At 46.5% G+C, this 21,484-nt stretch overlaps 1 long non-coding RNA gene across 1 annotated transcript; it reads left to right on the top strand.

The window, feature by feature from the left end:
- Positions 1–9,590: 9,590 nt before the first annotated feature.
- Positions 9,591–13,939, top strand: LOC135327892 (uncharacterized). The gene is made up of 2 exons (XR_010388452.1): positions 9,591–9,777; positions 10,959–13,939. It is a non-coding gene; the product is annotated as an uncharacterized LOC135327892 (long non-coding RNA).
- Positions 13,940–21,484: the final 7,545 nt, after the last annotated feature.

Raw genomic sequence — 21,484 nt, forward strand, 5'->3', positions numbered from 1 at the left:
AGATTGGGCTCGGTGCCCATGGGGGCTTTCATGCCCAGGTTTGAAATGTCCAGTCACTGCTGGAGCATTCGGAGCAGAATTAGCATGCAGTGCTGCATGCCTTTGCTGCCCTAACCCAGAGGACAAAAGCCTGCAGACTGAGAAGGCTTTCAGTATGGCAGGCAAGCAGGAAAAAAAAAGTGGCTTGTGGAGTTACAGCTCTTTGTTGTGTGCAAACTTCTCTTCTTTTGCTGCGTTCAGATTCCATTTTGCCTTTCTCAGATTTCTTCATCTCAGCATATGTGTGTTGGGCTCATTTGTATGTTCAAGAAGGTCTCCATGACTGCATCTGAATAAGATTTCTTCAGTCAAATAGGACAGCCTGCCCACTCCATTAAGAGGCAATCACTGCTTCTACAAATGTGATGAGAACCCAGGTCCTAATGATGGTTTTGCTAGGCAGCACGATGATTCCCTTTCCATCTCTGCGTCTCCACAGATGTTTTAGGATTTGTGAGACATTGGAGAGGTTGATGGTTCTTGTCTCTGCAGTTTGGACAAGAGAAGGAACAGGACTTATCAGGCTCAGAAACTTGGGATGTTAATTACATGCTGGTAGGCTCCCTCAGTTGGGCGTGCTGATCGCTGCATGTACCAAAATGCCTTTGGTTGCTTTTTCTGGCATGACATTTTAGCTCTGTGCCTTAGCATGTTTGCATGGTAAGTGAGACAGGGCAGCATTTTGAAAAATGAGAATGCAGAGGTATGCAAAGATCATTAGCGTGAGAGCTCGCTTGAAGAGTTGCAGAATTAAAAGGGAGGGAGTGTGCTGAAAGTAAGAAGAGTGATTTAGGAGTGTAAAGGCAGCAAGATGCCAAGGCTATGGATAGATAAATGGAGCATCAGCTTGGCGTAAATTGCACTGTAACAGTTCTGTGCACATACATATTATTGCATTTGAAAGCCAGGCAAGTTTAGCCCTTATTCCTCGGGGCTAAATGTGTCACTGTTGTGGCAGGATTGAATAGCTTTTACAGGTTGCAGTGAGTTTGTGGCTTTTTAAAGATGGGACAGTTTTAAATCTTGCCACAAGTTAATCCATTTATGGCTCCTTGATCCTTGTGTGGGAAGAGAAGTAATAAAGTGAGGAGCCCGAGAAAAGTCTAGGGAGGGAGAGACCATCTAGCGAGCGGTGAGTGGGCACAGGAGGTGGTGATGGTGGGGTCTGTGGGCCTTGGCGGGTGGTGGATGGTGGTGAGCGGTTCAGGTGCAGTAAGAGAGGAGCTGTAAGGCCATGGAAAGATGAGATCATGTCCAGGGCTGGACTAGAAAAGCCATGGCTGAGCCCAGAGCCTGCCCCAGCATCAGCTCATGGTGCCAGCTGGAAGCTGCATTGTGGAGGTAACATTGACCTGGCCCATGCTGTGCCGGCTATGGCATGGTCTATATGTGGCCAGTCTGACCAGCCATCCCACCGCTTTCCCCACCTGGGCCAGGTCTCCATGGGTCACTCTCCTCTCAGATGGGGCTGCAGCCTGCTCTTCTCACAGAGGTGCTCTCTGCATTTGGACCTCTCCTTGATGGCTGCCAGTTTTCCCAAGTCTGGACTGCCCGTCATAGCAATCTCTGTTCTGGTGTGCCTGCCTCACCCAGGATGTTTTCTGGATGAGGCCTTTTTCATCTTTAATCTCAATGGCCTTAAGTCAGCTGCTTCAGTCGACAGCCGAGTGACATGGCAGAGGCAGTCACTGGTGGAGAGGTGCCAGGAGTGCTCCCCCAGGTCTGCTCTGCTCTGCCATGGTGCCTGCTGAGTTGCTGCGGAGGGTGCTGGCCTGCTCAAACTCTGGGGTGAAGCATGAGGAGGAGGACGATCACTTCAGTGACATGATCTGCTCTGATGGCACGGTGTGGACACATGCAGGACCTGTGCCAAGCTACCGCTAAGGTCCTCAGGAACATCTTCTGTATTGCCATTATTGCCTACTAGAAAGCCTGGTGAGTGTCTTGGGGGCAAAAGCACTGCTTTGTAGGACTTGGATCATATCCATATTGTAGAATGCCAGAGAACAGAAGAACATTATCCAGGAGGGAATTTGTGCTGTGTTTGGGAGCATGAGTTTTCTAGGATAGACTAATCAGACTGCTGTAGGACCTGGCAACATTTTGTGTCACAGGTACTTTGAAAAGATGCATAAGATCCAGAAAATAACCCTCTTCTGAAACATTTGGATTCCTTGAGGTAAGAAAACGTGCTCTGTGGCTCCTATGTCTGTGCCTTCCCATCCTGGGGTCCTTTATCAGCCGCTCTCTGACTCCCTTTCGTGCTCCCTGTGGTCCCCTAAAGCACTGCTAGCCTGCTGTGGAAACCCAGGGACATCCATTGGTGAGAGCGAAACCCTGCACCTCCCGACACTTCCTAGAGAGCAGGCTGCATGGCTGTCTCACATGAGAGCTGCCTCTGTAGGAGATCAACATGGCCAGTTGCTAAATCAGGAGAACTTGCAGGTGAGTGATTGGGTCTATCAACTTCTGTTGGGCTAGATTTGTACTGTCATATGACTTGGCAGTGATCAGGTCTGATACTACCATACATTGCTACCAAATAAGTAGCACTTGCAATAATTACCTGTGAGAGCTGACAGCTGGGCTCACTAGCCTCTCCAAACACAGGTCCTTTCATTGTACCTACAGGGAGCAAAAGATAATTTCCAACAAAGCTCAGTCTCTGGAGGCTTCCTTTAGCCCAGTGCAATAGGAGAATGAACCTCTTTGCAGTGACTCAGATTCAGTTCCTTCACAGAAATAAATCCACAGACCTGTGCATCATCTTCCCTTTTCCACAAGCTGTGAGAGTATGGCTTCCTCTGTGATGCCTCAGCAAGACAACGATCTTCTCAGTGCCTGTGTGGAAGACCTTGGTGAGACTGTGAATAGACAGCAGTGCTCTTTGGCCTGAAGACTATTTTCCATCTCCTGTACTCTCAAGGAACATGTCTTCTCTTGGAGAAGGGAATTTGGCCTGTACTGTGTGGGGTCTGGGATGTGCTGGCCACAGAGGTTGCCTTTCCCCCTTCCTGTATTGCAAAGCCATGTTGAGGTTGGGAAAGGGATGCGACCTGGAGTCCTCTTGTACATGGAGAGGGAGCTGCTGGTTTGGGATTCACTTCCCCATGGCCTCCAGCAGCCTGGATGCATCACCTTTCTGGCCATGCCTTACGGCCCAGTTTCCCTCTGAGCGAGGTTGCCTAAGACAGTTGTTGGGGAGGGATCTTAATTTCGTTTGAAGTTTCAGTTGTCACTGGGAGCACTGTGGGAACAAGGGAGTTGTAGTGGAATAAGCCGTTGCTATTTCTTGCTATTCATACCAATGATATTGTAGTTTCAATTGCTGTAAAGATACCCAGAGCATAGGGCGGGCCCCTTTGGAATTAGTGGCAGTGTTTTTTTAAGACTGAGATAAACAAAATGGGGTTTGCAACAAGCGACCATTGCTGCTCTTGCCGTGCTCTGTCCTCCTGCCTGGAAAGAACTCGCCTCAGAAGGATTCGGCAGCCCTGCAGAGTGGGAAGGGCTGCTCACAAGAGACCAAAAAAAAAAAAAAAAAAAAAAAGCAAAAAGCAGCTGCTAGAAGCAAGAGCTAGACTAATGTGGAGTTGAAAGCATTTATGCAGAGCAGAGGTGGAGAATATTGGATCTGCGGAGTGGGCGGAAGTGTCCTCATGAATGAACAGAATGATGCTGGGCTGTCTAGAATAACAAAAAGGGAAGGAGGGCGTTAGGATTTGATAGTACAGACTCAGGAAAAAATGAGAGGCTGAGAAGAGAAGGAAATCATGGCTAATTTAAAACTGCCTTGGAGAAGCAGGTGGGAGGAAGACCTTGAACATTCGCTGTACTATGATTTGAAAGTAAGGAAATGGAAATACAAGGGTTAGAAGACAGAAGAAGGGAGGGCTCCTCTCGCTCACTCACTCGCTTTCTTGTCTTTAATATGAACAATACCAATTCTTATAGAGAACGTTAGTGAATTTCTGAGAAAAATGCAGAGCTTCTGGAGTGAACTGTCCTAAGGGAAGGGCTGAGGAAGGAGAATGGACCCAGTGGCTCCCAGAAAAATTATGACGATATGATGAGTCAGACACACTTTCAGTTGCACTGAAATATTTACTCTTTGTCTGCCTGCCTTCTCAAAGCCCCCGTCAAGAAATGAAGGAGGGCAACCCCTCTTTAACAGGCTTCAGCTATGTTACCAGGTGGTATGTTAGGGGGATAAATAACAGCAGCAAAAGGAGCTTTATCAGCTCTTCCCACTGTTACTTATTTTGGACCAAATTCTTATTGACTTGGTTGGGTGTGCTCTGGGGTAACTGCGTGTGGACACCTCTCCCCAGTGTGCCTCTATTTCCTTTTATTGCTGGCTTAACGTGACAGAGGTGACAACTCCGTTATGTAAGTTGCATGTGACAGCAGCATCGTGCCCTTCTTGAAAAGCTGCCCCAGTCTGTAGCTGACGTTTTATACAAAGAGAGAGAAGGCCATCCAGAAAAAATAGGCACGAGCAGCCAATACAATCAGTTTTGATATATTCTCCTCTCCTCAGAAAAATGAACATCTTTCCAAAGTAATCAGAGCTGCCTGTTAAATAACACTTATTCTACTCAGAGGAAGTAAGGCATGATGGGACTGCGGGCCGATTCCAACGAAAACAGTTGGGCTTGTTTGGCTCCTGACAATGAACGAAACTGGAGGAAATCAGGCGATGCAGTTCCTCCACGTTGCGCTGTCGGAGAGCAGCAGGGAAGGGGGGGTGGCATGGTGGGGCGCGCGGGGCTCGCTGCGTTGTGGCAGAGGAGGGGGGCAGTGGAGGCACGTACGGCACTGGGGCTGAGAGTGTTGAGCACTCGTGGAGTCACTTTGCTGTGGACTTTGGGCGAGCGTCTCCCGAGGGCCAAGTTCAGGCCAGGTCTAGTGAGTGGAGCACCATGACCATAAAGCATATTCAGCCTAGGCTGGTGATAATCAATCAAATCCAAGTGATTTCACTGAGGGGGAGAATTTTGATTCTATTTGCAAGAATAAATACATCTCTTTTTGTTTTTTTCCTTTTTTCCCCTCTGCTGTACCAAATAGTAGGTGCTGGTATGGGACAACTAGTCAGTATTTCCAAAACACCATGCATGATCCCAACACCAGCACTGGGTAAAGATGTAGCACTATGTATGTAAGGCTTCAAAGCCTGGAGTACAAGGATGAACTGCAGAAGTCCCCTTCAGGACTGTATCTGCTCCGTCCCATGCTCAGCCTCCATCTTCCCAGTGCAGCATTAGTATAACCACGCTCTCGCTGTCCCTGCTCCCGGCCATTCAGCCACAGCCCAGTCCTGCGGGTGTATACATCCTCAGACGTCCTGCAACGTCTGCTCAAAGCAGCAGCATTTAGCAGCCCCGACCAGATGCTGGCTTGGCCCAAGGTGGGCAGGCAGGAAGACAAGCTGTCTGCTCACCGCAGGCGGCTGGAAGGGGAGTGGTGATTATGCAGGGCCAGATTATATTCTCGGCTGCAATGATGCAGCTTTGTGGAAGTCAAGCAGGGAGCCATAAAAAATATGTAGCCCATGGAATGGCATCTGCCACTGCCATGAAGTGGAGTCAGTTTAAAAGAGAGCAGTATTTGGCCTATATACTTTATATTAGCTGTGCATGCCCGGTGGCGGGAAGCGGGGGGCTTTTCCTGCTGCTTGCCCAGGGCGGACGGTCAGCAGAGCCGGGCGGGAGGGTGGCCGTTGGGGTGATCCTGGTTGCGAGCGTGGGTCCGGCCTCCAGACCAAGTGCTGAGGGCCTCGATTTGGTCAGGATCCCACTGAATTCAGTGGGATGTTGCTCTGGGAAAAACTGGGTAAGGACCTGGGGGTTAGGGAGCGCTTGCGCAGACATGTCCCCTCCTGCTGTTTGTTCCCTGCCTGGAGTCCGAATCCGCTGTTCGTGACTCGGGTATCGTTTCCGGAGTGCGGGTGCGCTAATGATGTCATGCCCAGGGCGCTGTGGCTTCAGGTGGGAAATAAACAGCAGGAGCAGATGAACCCTTTAATAAACAAAGTTCCTGTTTCCATGCAAATGTCTTCAGAAACAAGGAGAGCGGGGAGTGAGAAATGCAGAAATTTATGATATAGAAGCAACGCTGTTTGGAAACAGACTTTTTACAAGTTTTCCAAGAGGCGCCAGCTGCTCTTTAATGTTTTCATTTAAGAGTTTTATGTATGAAAGCTCTAGGCTGGGTAAACAGAGAGGCTGAGAAAGTTGCGGGGACTGTTGTTAAGGGTGAACCCAGCAGGCTGGGGATTTGGCTCGGGAAAGGCTACGAGTGCTGCCGCGTAGCCGGAGCTGAGGCTTTTCAGCACCGCCGGCTGCTTGTGCTGACGTCCCTGCCGTTCCCTGGTGCTTCCACCAGCCCCCTCGCTCCCCCGAGCGCCCGCTCCGTCCCGCAGTGCAGCCAGCTCGGTGGACCTGGCGCCGGCCGGTGGGAAGCCCGCAGCCGGGGCAGCCCTTTCCTTGCAGTGCCGCGGCCCCCCGCCGGCTGGGGAGGCCTCTCCGCTCGCTCCCTTGGAGGCAGGAGCTCTGCATCAGGGAGCCCCATGTCGCCCCCTCTCCCCCATCCTTCCAGCGCCTCCTCGTACGCAGGCAGAGCTCGGGCACAACTTTCCCTGCCATCGACCGGTAGAAACGTGAGCCAGCATTTCCATCCGTCTCTTCGCCATGTGCTGTCGCACTCTCTGCCTTCACTGGCATCCATCACCAAGCCGTATTTATTAATCTTCTATTTTCGATGGCGCCTATTGTGCGCTCCAGTTAACATAATTGCATTATTTTACTGGAGAGAGTTTTGGAGCCTCTGCCACAAATAGCTTTATATGCATTCTCCATGCGCGCCCTGTCTGACAATTAGCTCTCTATGGCTGGAATGCATGGCACCATATTAAAAGAAAAGAAAACGAAAGAGTCACTTATGTGAGGCCAGCACGCACACAAAGCAGGCAGCTGCGCACAGGACTTTTCTCAACATGGACCTGAGCAGTGATCCTTGGCGCTTGCTGGTCCCCGCTTTGCTCTCATGTTTTTATGCAAAGCTTTCTGTTTGCTCATCTACAGCAATACTCTGCGTCTAGCCTGTCTGTTTTTGAAAAGGTGACTGCTGATGACAGCTAAGATAACAAGAGGGTTTTTTTTTCTCTTCATGAGAACGCCTCCGGTTCTATTAATAAAATCCTGAATCTGACTAGTCCTTCTGAGAACTCCTGGCCTCCCTTCACCCATTCAAAACTGTATTTTTAAGCTGCTGTAGGTGGATTGGCGACAATGGTTGTTATGCAAACTCTGAGTGCTGGCTTTAGGAGGTTCTTGGAAACCTGTAATGAGTAATTTTATGTTTCTGACAGGTCTACTAGGAGGGAGGGGGGTGCAGTCTTACTGAAGATAGGTTGACAAAATAAGTGTCAATTCATGACAAACTAACTGCCAAAAATACTCATGTCAAGTGTTGGAAACAATTAGAGAACATTATGACAGAACATCTCTGAGACTGGAGATTCACACTGAGTGCAGAGCCCCTCACTAGTAAACTGATATTTTAAACTCTTTTTTTTTCACTTTGGGTCAGGAGAAACAATCAGGTTCTTTGTTCTCCAGTGTTATTTGTATGTTTGTTTGGGTTTTTCTACTCACAGCCTGTGGTTGTGCTTGAAATACAAGAAAGCTATGTTCATTTCCTCAGCTTATTGCGTAAAGTGAGCATTGACCACAGACAAACTTGATTAAGATCGCAAAGTCATACAGGATATGAGATGGCCGTCAAAATTTGAGGAACTCTGGTCAGTACTAACCTGGATGGCAGAGGCTTCTGAATTTGAAGTTAAAAAACACAATCTTGTGATCCGTTTCCTTATATTGCCACTCTTCCTTCTTCCTGCAATGAGAAGACTCCTGATGGCTCCTTGCTGGCGTCCTGAGCGGCAGTCAGGCGCGGAGATGTGCCCCCTGGCCTTCTTGTCCTGCCTGGGCCAGAGCTCAAACAAAAGGGTTTTTTCCCACAAAGAGAGCCCCATGCACAGGCAGGGTGAGCAGAGCGTGGAGCTGAGCCCAGTATGGCATGTTTTGTTCTGACTTTGTGTGAAATAGGATTTTAAGATGATGCTTGAGACAGATAGCCTAAATTGCCACCCGAACCGCACCAGGGGTGATCAAGATTCGTTCTGGAACAGTGTAGGTGGTTGCACAGGTGTCAGGCTGGTATTAAAGCAGGCTAAGAACTGGCTACTAATTTCTGGCTACTAACCTGAGGCCAGGTCCTCCATTGATGTGCCAGTAGGTTGATACTTTCAGAAAAAAATTCTCTGAAGAAAGATCTCCCTGGGTTAGAGAATCAGCTGTTAGTAGCTCCTTTTGCATGTGGTCCATGTCAAAAGTCTTTCTCCAACTCACCAGCCTTCAGATACTGAGCTGAGCAAAACGGGGATAAAAGGCATTCTTCAGGGAGGGACCTGCAGCAGCATGGGTATGCTGCTCTTCCCAGGTTGCTGTGTGTTGCGGTGGATCACCATATGGTGCAGTTTGCTGTTTGACCCAGAGCTGTCACCTTCTATACTCGCTGGAATTAGGAAGTTTGGCTTTGTGATACCTATTTCCTGACTGTAATGAGTGGTTGCTACGACTGGATAACATGCTTGCAGCAGATGAGTCAGAGGAGGTAGCGCAGCCCAACGTTCTCAGCTCTGGGAGCCAGCACAGCTGATTTCTGGTTTTGTTTCTGATGCATGTGGCACAGTTTGGGGCAGGTCACGTAGGAGTTTATAGCAACATAAACCAAAGTGGCATAGGCTCGTTTCAGTTGACTTTCCAAGTCATATAGATTTTGAGGCACGTAGGGTCATATTCAGGCAGTCTGCTACAGGTATCTAGCCCAGGAACGGCAAAGATACCAAGAGTTATAAGTCTGTGAGAAGCCACTCGAGCCACCAGGAGCCAGGGATGGAAATGGGCCCATAGAGGAGAGGTGAGAAGCAGCAGCAGAGCTGCAGTGGGCAGCCTGGCCCTGGGGCAGCTCACACAAGGTCTCACAACCTCTTCTCCCTGATGGCTCTGCAGGGAGGCAGCCAGAATCGAAATCACTCTTTGGCCTCCAACACACAGCAGCTCTGATGCCTAAGATAAGCACTTTGTGTGGGCAGCCTGACTACAGTCCTTAGTCACTTCGACATGCTTTGCTTTTCATACCTCGTGCCTATTTCTGTACCTGTAGTAGTTGGTATTTTTCCTCCTATATAAGCTGCTTTGAGATTTACAAAGGAAAAGTGTTACAGAGTTATAGTCACCTCTCATACTGCTCTCAGGCTGTGCTTTTTAACGGGGAGCGCCTCTCATGTAAATCCAGCATAGTTTTAACCTGCTTGGCTCATACTTTATAGATGAGGAGAAAATTTTATCCTAACTCTTCAGTCCAGCAGGAGATGGTTAGCAACACCTCATTCCTCTCTTCGGAAGGAGAGGTAAGATCATTTTGGTCTGACATTTGGCCTGAGAGATTGTTTGCAGAAGCAGTACAGTGTGCCTTGATATCTGTCTTACAGGCTAGGATACCTGCAGCTCATGGCTCCTGTGGCACTGCCCTGGGCCATGCATGACATGACGGGGACGCTGCGCACCCGGAGCCTGCTGCGGAGGCAGCTGTGCCCTGCGGCAGGCTGTTGGGGAGTGGTGACTGGGCCTGGAGGTTATGTCTCAGGAGGAGTTGCAAGCCTGAGACTGGGTAAGCTCCACCATACTCCTTCCAGTATTTAGCAAATGGCTTTGCCCTGCTGCTTGCAACGTAGTTGCAAGGAAGGCCAGATGTGGCCGGAGGCTGATGAGTGAAACTTACCCTTACCCTGACGGGGCTGCCGTCGAGGCAGACATAAAGCAGAGGGAGAAGGCATGGAGCCGCGTGGGCTGGCTCTGCGTCACCCAGAGCCCCTCGTCCTCGCTCCCTCCTGGCCCTCCCAAAGCGGCCTTGCATTTGGAGGACGTCTTGAGGCATCTGCGGTGAGACAACTTCGTAGCGTTGCTGCGCAAGCCTTTCAAGGGTGCCATGTCCCATGTCAGATAGTGCCTCATACTGCTGTTCTCTATAAAGCAACCCCGTGTTATCGTCAGGTGTTACACCCAAGTACCCGTAACAAGCCACATCTGTGCATCACATTGATAGTCACAAGTAGGTAATACCCAAGAGTCCACCATCTGGAAAGCCCCATCTGGGTGCACAGTATTGCTTATTACTGTACTGTAGCTCATAGATCTTTATCAGGCAATCCACTGAATCTGTGTTTTCTAATACTAAAAAGTTTTTATGCTCTTGCCAGTCTGGTAGTTCCATCTTTCCTGTCTCAAGTGAGTCAACAGCCATCTGTGCATGCTGAAAATCAAACAACTTGTGGTTTAAGAGGGTTTTTTGTCATTTATAATGAATCCCTCTGCATCACTATGTGGTACCTAGTGATGTCCAAGATTAAATCAAGAGAGAAGAGTATGATCTGAAGCCACCCAGAGCAGCCTGGTATCACCTTTCTGTCTCAGTTGCACTTCAGCAAGCCAACCAAAACAATGCAGTTTTCTCTGTGCTTGGTGCCAAACATTATTCTTACTGAAGCAGAGGGAAGTTTTGTTTTTCCCTAAATAGGAATGATTTGGCCTCTGGTGGTGCTCCACTGAAAAGGATCCAGCACTTTTCTGATCTTGTCAGAATGGTTGAGATGGTCCTAAATCAGAAGGGCTGCTCCAGAAATATTTTCCCCGGGTCTGATTCTCCATCCTACCATGCTGGTATAATGAAAAGGAAAACTGGGCCCACCTCTGGTTTAATTTTACAGCTTTCTGATAACCACTCTCTTTCCAGGCAAGACTTGTGATTAATCTTTCTCACAGTCTGTCTTTTTTTGTTTGCTTGTTTCATAGGGCTGTTCATTTTTTCCCCCTCCTCTCCCCTTCCATATGGGGAAGAATAAAATGAAGAAACAACATTTTCAGAGAAGAAAGACTTGGAAAGAGTTGCTGTTTTCTGGGAGTCTGCTACAGCTGTTAATTTGTGGAAAACCTCAGTGGAAAGTAAGCAATATGGCAGCATCACTTTACAGGAGAATTCAGAAATGGCCTTGTTCCAAACCATGGCTGATTTAGGTCTTGGCTTGCACAGCCAAAGCTTCATGTAGTGTCATGCTTTTTTATAGATAATGTTGATGCAGCTGTGGAAGGCTCTGATGTTCATTTTTTCAACGTGGAATTGTCGTCATTCAATCAAGCTTAAGTGTTGTGGAGCTGTGATGTTGTTTGTCTTTGCTTGTTAGATGTTGGCGGGTGAGTTTGAGACAGGCTGAGATGTTGTTTGGGAAAGAAGAAAAGGCACCCTCCCTTCCTCCTTGCCTTCTTCACAGCAATGCACACAGACCAAAACTCCCATCCAAGCAGTCAGGAACTCTGAAAAAATTCAGAGCTGGACTTAAGCTCTGTGGGCTGGGACCCCTCTGCCTCTCCAAAGCGCGCACACTCTTCTCTTCCTGTAAACTTTGTTCCTCTCCAGCATTTGTCATGCGTACTTGATGGCATATCAAGATTTTAAATACTGTACCGAGTGCAGGAACCTCTTTTTCTTGGATGGACATTTTGTTTGCAGAGAATGCAGCATGGTGCTCAGTTGTCTGGGCAGAAATGAACACTGAGGAACATTTCAACTATGTGACACCCATTAGATCAGAGATTAGTTTTCCACTAGAAATGGCCAATTATTTAAACCTCTGCAGTAGAGGAAAGGGCTTTTGACAACCTGTTTTGCTGGAAAATGCTGCAATTCATTTGGGATAGATTAGATGATCTATTAGATATTAGAAAAGGGGGAAAGGGTTTCTATTTAATGTTAGTCCAGTGGTTAACTTGGGGAACATCAGTGAGCACTAGCACAAAAAAACTCCTTCAGGTATTTCTGTGATTGCTATTAACATTTATACTGCAACTGTGGCCTTCTGTCAGGCAGGAAGCCATGTGCAGAGTGTTGCACAAATACTGAGTTGCACTTGGTTGCTGGGGCGAGAAACTCAAGCTTCCCATTCCTAGGGCATGCATTGATGCACACTGGACTCGCTGCTTCTTCTAGGCTCTTTTGTGATTGGGATTTTCCAGATTTTTTTCCAGTGCTGTCATGTCACATAATGACTGATTTGCTTGCCTCCTTATCTCTGAGCCATATGACTTGCTTTGATTGTATCTCCCTTGCCAACTTGGCTAGATATCTTGCTTCTTTTCCTGAGGGTGGATTAGGGAAGAATCCTTGGATCCTTGGAGTTTCCTGTAGCATCTGGAAAGAAGAGGAAAACCAGAGATGGGCCAGAAGGAGGCAGGCAGAGAAAGATGAAAGAATTTGGAGGTGGGAAGAATTCACTTTTGGAATGAAGCTTCCTCCTGCCTGGCCTAAGGCAGAGCAATTTACACTTTTTTGCTACACGCAGAATGGCCCAGCTCCTCCTCTTAGGAGCAAAAATTTCAGAGGTGCCTGAGGGTTCCCCTATTTATATTTTTATGAGCTGCTTAGTCTCCTTTGAATCTCAAGCCATATCCCCATTGCCAATACCTGAGCTAGCTTGAAGTGAGGTAGTGTCTCGTGGCAAGACCTGAGCTGGCTTCAGAAAGTTTAGCTTCTAGAAGAAGTTTACCCACAGTTTACCTCTGCATATGTCAGAGTACCTGCCTGCCACAATACCTTAGCCTCTGCCAAGTGCTGTTTAAAGCTGCCTCAGTAGCTGGTAATCAGCACTCAGTAGTGTCTGTGCAGCAGCCTGTGATGCAGACACACCACAGGCTGCAGTAAAGACCTCTGCTGAAATCCAGGTCTCTCCGCAGTCACCCGCTGCGGCTTGAGAACATAAATGCCAGATGTCACTGCAGAGCATGGGGTTTAGAAGCTGAAGTCACTTAGGTGCTTTTGAAAACCTTATATGGCTGAACCACATTCCCTATTAGCACTGTTAAATGCTTTCCTGTTTTTCTCTTTCCCCTTGAACTCACACTGCAGTCCTAACCAGCTATCGTGTTTTGTTTTTAATGACAGAGCGAAGGTGCCAAAATATTTCAGTAGCTCCCCTAGGAACATCTGCAACTTCTTTAGCTAATATTTTCACAGCTGGCCATAACTTTATTTTATTTTTGAATGTTAATAGTACAAAATCTGGGATCCTGAAGGAGAACAATGGCTAATTTCCCTTGTATCAGAATTTAGAAGATACAAAAAGGCTACACCAGCTCCTTTGAATAAATGCCTAAGAACAGAGCCATGGGGGAGATTGTCATTTGAAAGACAATGTTGCTCAGATCAAGAGGGACTGTGTTAGTTTTTCACTTTATTTTCTTAAATAAAGGGTGGTTGACAGAGGAAAAACTTGATCTGGATCCAGACAGAGCTTTAGATCAACCTTCGGATTAAGGATAAAGTTTGCATCTGTAGCCACCGGGAGCAAAACATATGCACAATTCAAATGATAGAGCTGATGATGATGAGATTCATGCTACCAGTGTTGCAGAAGCTTGATCTGATCGCTGCTTCCAGCACACTTTCTATCATCTTTGATGAAGATGAGAAGGGTAAAATGTCATAGATCTAATCTGCTACCAAATTCTTGGAAAAGGAATTAAGTCTGGGAATCTGAACTTCAACCCACAAAAATTCAGAGGACCTTTAATTACAGCTCTGATTTATAACCCGCTAGCTATGTTTAGTTGGTCAAAAAGTGAAAATAAACTGAAGGTATTTAGTCGATCGATTGACTGATATGAGTCAACCGATCATTTGCTTGCATTCTTTGCGCTACATCTCTCCCTTCCCTATACTTGACTTACCATGGTATAAAAAAAAAAAAAAAAAAAAAAAAAAAAAAAAAAAAAGAACAAAAGTGCATACTGGAAACATTCTGATTTTAGTTAACCCCTAACAAATCTATTAAAATCATGGCTAAAGAAGTTCTAGATTGAACTCCTTACACAATTGTTTATTCCTATAGTGACATAATCTTCAACTTGTATGGAGTCCTTACATTATCTCATACTCAGAACAGCAGTGCCAGATACCATGCCTTTGAGTAGCACTCACCCACCCATAACAGCAGCATCCTGTGACAGGTAGCTTCTGTTCTCAGAGGCTGTACCCTGCTTTTTTGAGGGCAAAATGAGGTGTGGGAGGCAGATCTGCAGCCATGATGTGAACAAATGTGATAGTGAGCAACGCTTGCTAGCGGCACTTGCGGGCTGAGAAACAAAGAAACACCTCAGACTGCCCCTTCCCTTGGGAGGTCTCATCTCATCAGTAGTGTCTTCTGCCAAAGACAAGGCAGGTTGCAAAGTGGCACTGTCTGTACCACCTTTTGGGCGAATCCTCGACCTTCTACATTTTGGAGGAGAAGTGGGCAGGCTGGACAGATCTGCAATGTAAAGGGTGTAGGTAGCGGGGGATGGTGTTACACGCTCCTTCCTGAAAGCGGAAGTCACTGTTTCCCGAAGACGTTGCTTCCCAAATGCAGTATCTGCAGATGGCCCCGTGCCAGCATATTTGAGGACCGATTAGATCTGAATGTGAGATTTCCCACAATTCAGGGGAAATGGTGAGGTGGAGTAGGTTTTCGGGGTTCCTGTTCAGGCTCATTCCCAACATATGCAGGTATCTTGAGTGGGCTATTTCTGTGCTCTGCTAATGGCAAAAGGCCCAATATGCCTCTCACTTGCACTGGGTCCTCAACAACTTAACTCTCTCTCATGCAGTGAGGTTTCTCTCGATGTACCCATAAGTGAGAGGAGAATATGGCTTGCCACCTTTTTCTTGTTCTCATGCCAATTTCAGTGCAGTATAATGGACCTGCTCCATCAAACTCAGTGGGAATTTTGCCATTAATTACAACTCAAGCAGGCACATTGCTGAGTGTGATAAAAGTCAACAGAAATCTTTAAAACTCCCGAGATTTCCTCCATTGCTGCAGTTAATATTTTGTCCATGACTTCTGTATGAAACCACATACAGCTAAAACATGCAATTCAATAAGCCTTCGTGCCTTGACCTAAGTGCTAAGGTATTGTATGAGCCGACTGCCAGATACCACAGACCCTGCTGTTAGAGACAGGTAATTAGGTCACCACTTGTGAACTGTTGACACATAAACTTATGGCCTGATAACGTGGATGACCTCAGGCAAGTCAGGGCAATTTGCCTATTCTCACGAATCTGAAGAACATGGAACTTTAAATATTCATTTAGAATAAAATGACTTTGGTCCTCTATTTTAATGCTAGCTGAAGGCACAGAGCTTGCCTACATGGATGTCTTCCTGGCAATGCCCAAAAAGCTGAGTGAGTTGGTCTGCCTGTGTGGTGTCACGCAGAGACACTAGCGTGGGTCCTGTGGGAACATCTGTGCAGTGTCTACTTTGGGAGTATATACACATGCACAGAGCAGTATGATGTGCTTTAGCACTTCAGTATCACAGCACGACATACTGGTATCCCTCCCTGTGCCAACAAGCTCTCTGAGGCGATGCAGATCCGCTACACAAGAGCATGGCTGAAGACCAAGCCTTGTGGTGTGGGGTTTCCAGGCGTGTGTGAGAGTGTCTGTGGGACATAGGCGGTGCTAAAAATGCCTTTCTTCAAATTTCGTGAGTGGAACATACAGGGTTTGGTCAACTCACCTCCCTCTCTCCTTGCTTTATTAGTGTATTCTGCACTTTTTCCTTATACTCCATCTCAAGACATTTTCCCATCGGCTCATGCTGTTATGTCACTCTCCAGTGGGTGAACTCAGTACAACCAGGAAACACTGAAGGAAAATCAGATGCAGATGTGGTAACTGCATTAATATTCCCTTTGAATTCAGTTGCTGTTGGAGAGCTCGGACTGTTACTTTGACTTTGTTCCTCAGTAGAGCATGCTTACATCAAAGTGTCAATCTTATCTGCATTTCAATTTAGTGTGCCTGCCCCTATGGAACAGACTGTTCAATGCACTTATATCCTTTCCAATCGTCCTCCAAGGGAATGACTCAGTCTATAATGTAACACATCTGGTTGTGACTACAGAGGACACTGGAACCTAATAAGGACTTGGATCTGGCATTCAGTTATGTCATGTCTGAGTATTGCTTGTTTGTGTATTTTTTGAAAATCCAGATAAAAGAATATTAAAAGAGAAGAGTAAAAAAGGTTTTCTCCAAAATTAATAGTGACCTCAAAGCTCTCATGGTCGAGAAACTACTCTGTGATGCAATGCCAGTAAAATAGAAGCAACTGTAACTTTACAGAAAAAAGCAGTGATATTTCTGATTAATCACTGTGTTTTTTGAGGTTTCAGTAAAAATGGCTGCTGATTATTTCTGAAAGTTATGATGACTGTGTTAGCGCATAACCCCTTCTTAACATCAATTTGGCAAACAGAAAAGGAAATATATCATACGATATTCCACCAGTAGGGCCAAGTTCTGTCATCTCTCTGCTTGCAAAGCCTCTGTTGACTGCCTTGGGATTTCTCCTTGCAGAATGATGGCAGGACATGATCCAGACCCAATATAAATGTAACATGTGAAGCAGTGTATCTTTAGATGGAAAAAACGTGTGTGGAATTTCCCTGTGCTATCATGTGCATACTTTATAGGGCAGCTACATCCACAGTTATTGAAAAGAAGCACAGACGTCTGTGGTTAGACATCAGTGAATATTGTGGGAGGGAAAAGAGGGAAACTGGAAGACTTAGAATTTGTGCTTCATTGTTTTACTTAGAAATACAAGGCGAGAGAAATGAAAACGGTTTTGAGTAGAACTGTAAGGAAGGGAAATTGGCACTGCTGGCAAAACTGATGAAATGTAATGTCCTTGCCAGATGAGTAAAAACTATGGGTTTCCTGACAGAAAATGATGAGGCCAGTAGGTGGGAGAGTCTGAAGAAAATGTACGCATGTGGAAACTGATTTTTATTTTGGTGATGACTGAAAATAACCACGAAGCCTGGAGCCTGTAAACCTGGGAATCCTCAAATTAATAATTTTAAGAGTTAACTTTTGTAGAATGACAGCCCCAAGAAGACCATTTGCTTTTCAGATCTTGCTTATCCTCGCCTGTTTTAAACCCACAGACTCACTGCTGGCCATGCAACATCTTGCGAAGCAGTGATTATCTGAGATAGCAGGTTTCATTTAAAAGCAATCATGGAGGCTGCAGGAAGTGCTGGTGGCTATGAGAGGTTTGGTTTTCGGCTCTGCTCTGTAGAGATTTTATACTGCGCCCATCTCTGCTCTATCTGATGCTTTCCTTAGGTGTATTATGTGCCACCACTCTCTATCCTGTTCTGTTTGTTTGTAGTCCTCTTTCTGCGGGGAGAAATGTGTATTGTATGGTACTATGTTTAAGTAGAGCTTCTTGCTTAAATCTACATTATGGAACACATTGAAAATAACAATTGTACCCAAGTTTTCCTTTCTTTTCTGTGAAGGAGAATCACAGAATCATAGACTAATGTAGCCTTGATGAGACCTTTGGAGGTCTCTTGTCCAAACCCCTGCTCAAAGCAAGGCTAGCTTCAAAGTGAGATCAGGTTGCTCAGGGCCTTGTCCAGTCACTTTTTTAATATCTCTAAGGATGGAGATTTCACAGTCTCCCTGGACTGTTGCCCTGCTTCATCAAGTAGGATGATCCTTCTTCATAACATTTGATGCTTGGTGCTGATCCAGATTTTAGGCCTTTACAATGGAGGATGCTATTTATCGCCTTTGGGGCAGGCTTTGGCTGCTGGAGTGGAAGCAGACGAGGGAAGGTTTTCTTAGCCTAACAACAAACCTCAGTATCAGCCCCAACGTACTCAGGCTAAAGAGGTTTCTACAGAGGCAAGCTTCAGGATGGCTGATGGAGAGAAAGTGGCTTCTGCAGGGTATGGTTCAGAGAGCCTCAGTTAAGCTTTGAAATGTCCTCAAGAAGTTCTAGTCTCTCTTCACTGATAATAGAAGATGCCTGGGAAGATTCACTTCCTCTCTGTTTCCTACGTGCACCCTCTGTGCATGAACCGTTCTGCCATTCAGCCTTAAATTTCTGCCCTTTTTTCCTCATCTGGGCAGAAAACTTACAGGTGATCTGTAAAGAGAATGGGGAGAACGGTGCTGTTTAAGGGCAGCAAATTGATAGCTTAGATTTGTATACAGTAATGATAATGCTGATGCTTCGTCAGCCCTTCAGCTCCTTGTCCCGTGCACAGAGTGCGACTGTCCTTTAAGGAACTTTGGAATTTGTTGAGATCTAGCAATATTTCTGATCAGATCAAAACCACTGTTTTTCATTGCCCAGCAGCTGGGAAGTCACTATGTTATAAAGGTTACCCCCTCCACCCCTGCTCCGTATTCCTGTCAAAATCCCAAACCAAAGCTGCTGCCATTGCAGCTGGTGGCTCTCCTCTACAAATACAAGTGTTGGTAGTAAGATCTAAAAGTCTATCAAGTGCATCTGCACATGTCAAAGGAAAAGCAGACGAGGACTCAGTTATAAGCCCTGAAGTCCTGTGCCCCACATTGCCAGACCTCTTTGGACTAACACAGGAAACAGCTTCTAGGCTGGAAGTCTCCTAAAACACTTTCATCAGTGATCCTGGAGCATTCAGCATTAGGAACTGCTAGCCCAAAGAGTCAAGCAGCTGGGGAAAGACAAAAAATTAGTGACTGTCCAGAGCAAGCAAGACTCCATTAGTTCTTCACCATGCCATTAAAACAAAACAAAACAAAACAAAACTGAAACTTCCCCAGAGCTTTGCTTTCACAGACACTCGTTTACATTCTGTGCCCAGATGTCCCAGCATAATCCACACTGGAGCTGAGCAGTGCAGTGATCTTACTGCTTCACCGCAAAGCTGTAGTTCAGCTCCCCTCTGTCCCAGGCAGCGGAAGGAGAGGCTGGAAGGACATCACAGAGGGCTTTGCTTTGCCTTCTTTCAACTTGATCTGTGCTTAGTTTTTCTGGCAGATAGGATGGGACCTCCTACCTATTCATTTTGGAAGAGAAAATAATGTGAGTGCGATGGAAAGGCATGCCACAGAGTGCTTCATTTTGTGTGTGACTTTGGCTTTGTCTCTTTGCTCTGTGTTGTGATTTGATGTTGCAATGAAAAATCACCAGGTGCCATCACTTTCCTGGAAAAGGTTGCAAGTCAAAGGAAGCTAGGTCGATTCAGGTCATCCCTAAAAAAACGTGCATGCCCACAACTTGTGGGATGGCTGGTGAGCCTCTTCCAGACTGCCCGGGCGGCACTGCCCCGCTTGCTACAGCTTTCCACTTCCATTTGCACTTTTTGCCTGGCTCTGTAGGAAAGCAAGGCTTGTGGGGTCTCGCTGTGCATGTGAGTTAGAGAAAGTCCCTGACAAACACCTTTCAGCTGTTGGCAGATTTCAATCAAATTTGTCAGCAGGGTGGAGATTTCAGCAACTTTATGTTCTGACAACTTTTGTGAAAATAAACAGCCCTGTAAAGGAGAAACGGGTCCTCACTGGTATTCCTACTGTGGGAAAAGCTAAAGTAGGAGCTTATATCTCATTACAGCATCTGGACGGGAGACACAAAGCTCCAGGGGTTTCCCTGGCTGTTTGGCTCCATTTATTTATTCCCCCAGTCCAAGTCAAGGCAAAACACTTCATAGTGAGACATGGGTCTGGGTCTGGTTTCACATCTGTATTAAAGATGGGTGTGCTGTAAATGCCATATATAGAGCTCAGTCAACAGCCTGCCCTCTTACGAGGCACCTTCGGATTTATTCACTGTCCACTGTGGCAAAGGCCTGTTCTTGAAGTGTGTGCATGTCTCTGCTCTGGCTTCTGGCAAACAAGGATTTTTTTTAAAATGAAGCACAAATGATTACCCAGAGTCAACTGTCTCTGGCCTCCTGTCTGCAGAATCTCCTTTATGAAGTAAATGTTTATGCTTTCAGACTCCCTCTAGGTCTGTATAATCATTCAGCACATGGCTCCAGGATAAATCTGTTCTTGCAGTTAGCGAAGGAGTAAATGCGTTCTCCAAAATCCTCAACGAAACCACGAGAATTGGAGGGACACCAAACCAAAACATTTTTTTCATTTAGATTGTTCAAGCTGCTGGGAAACTGGATATTTTGCAGAGAAATTTTTTTTTTCCCCCTTCACTGCTTTTTTTCCTTGAAGTCTGCAGCAATGGAATGAGTGAATTATTTCCTGGGGCAGCTGCTATGTAACATCCAATACTTGATTCTTAGAGCTCATAAAAATAAGCACATTCAAAAGAAGAAAGTGGCAAGTTGCTCACAGTTCCAGAGAATCCGGCAGCTCTGGTGACTTCATGTTTATTTTCTTAGCATGTGCTAGATATGTCCATCTTTTCGTTCAGCTTCTGCGAGCACCACCTGCCCTTTGTTCTTCGTCAAAAATAGATGAAGTAAGTCTGAGACACGGGGCCTCAAGGGAATGCCTGGGGAAGGAGTGGAATAGCAAACAGGAGGAAGAGAGAGAGTCTTATATCTCTTCAAGGGGTGGAGACGATAGATTAAAAAAAGCCTTACACATCTGAATAGCTGGGGAAAATGTAAGCCATCAGGTCTGATCTGCGACACACAACTCTATAGGCAGATTTCAGTCCACAAGTTAAACAAGCAGGCTTTGTATAAATTTCCAACCTCAGTCCCTTTTACAGCCCCTTTTTGGCTGTCAGGGAGGTTGACAGGCTCTCTGAACTGTGCAAAGCACAACGGCCCCACAGCAACTGCCCAAGCTTAGGTGACCAGCTGGCGTTGAAAAATTGCTTTGCCTGTCCTACAGGATCCCAGATGCAAGCTGTTGGGGATGGAAAATCCACTGTTTCTCTCCACTGAAAATGGAGTTTGAGCAGGCACTAGCTACAGGTCTTTGCCACAATACCTGAGACACCAGGTTCACTGTGAAGCAGAAATCTGACTCTCATTTTCACAAGCAATGCACGCGGGAGTGAAGGGCAAGATGTACTCAGGCTGGGGAGACTAGTGCTAAAATGCAGAGCAAAGGAAATGCTTAAAGTTGTGAATTGTGCCTCACCGGCTCCTCAGCATACCAAATTGAGTGTGACATAAATTAGGGCTTCCTTTTCTTTGAGGCACATTTCACACAGTTTGCCTATCATAAATTGCATCATAGCATGCCTATCACAACAAGTAGCAGTGGAAAGAGCAAAGCACAGCTTGTGGAGGTGCAGGCAAATTCAGATTTGAGCAGAAACTGCAGGGCACAAGGCCAAGGGCAGCGCTGGTGCATGGCAGGGGGTGAGGAGAAGCAGCCAGCCCTGCGCCGAAATGTTGCCCCGGGCAGGTGCGGAGGACAAGGTGTGGGGGTCTGCCCGTTCTCCACTGAGCGTTTGAAGTGTCAGCCGTGACACGTCCTCCTCCAGAGCACACCTGAGAGGCTGGCGGGGGGCAAAGCAGCCTAG

The sequence above is a fragment of the Dromaius novaehollandiae genome, chromosome 3 (genome assembly GCF_036370855.1).
Source record: "Dromaius novaehollandiae isolate bDroNov1 chromosome 3, bDroNov1.hap1, whole genome shotgun sequence".
Classification (NCBI taxonomy): Eukaryota; Metazoa; Chordata; class Aves; order Casuariiformes; family Dromaiidae; genus Dromaius; species Dromaius novaehollandiae.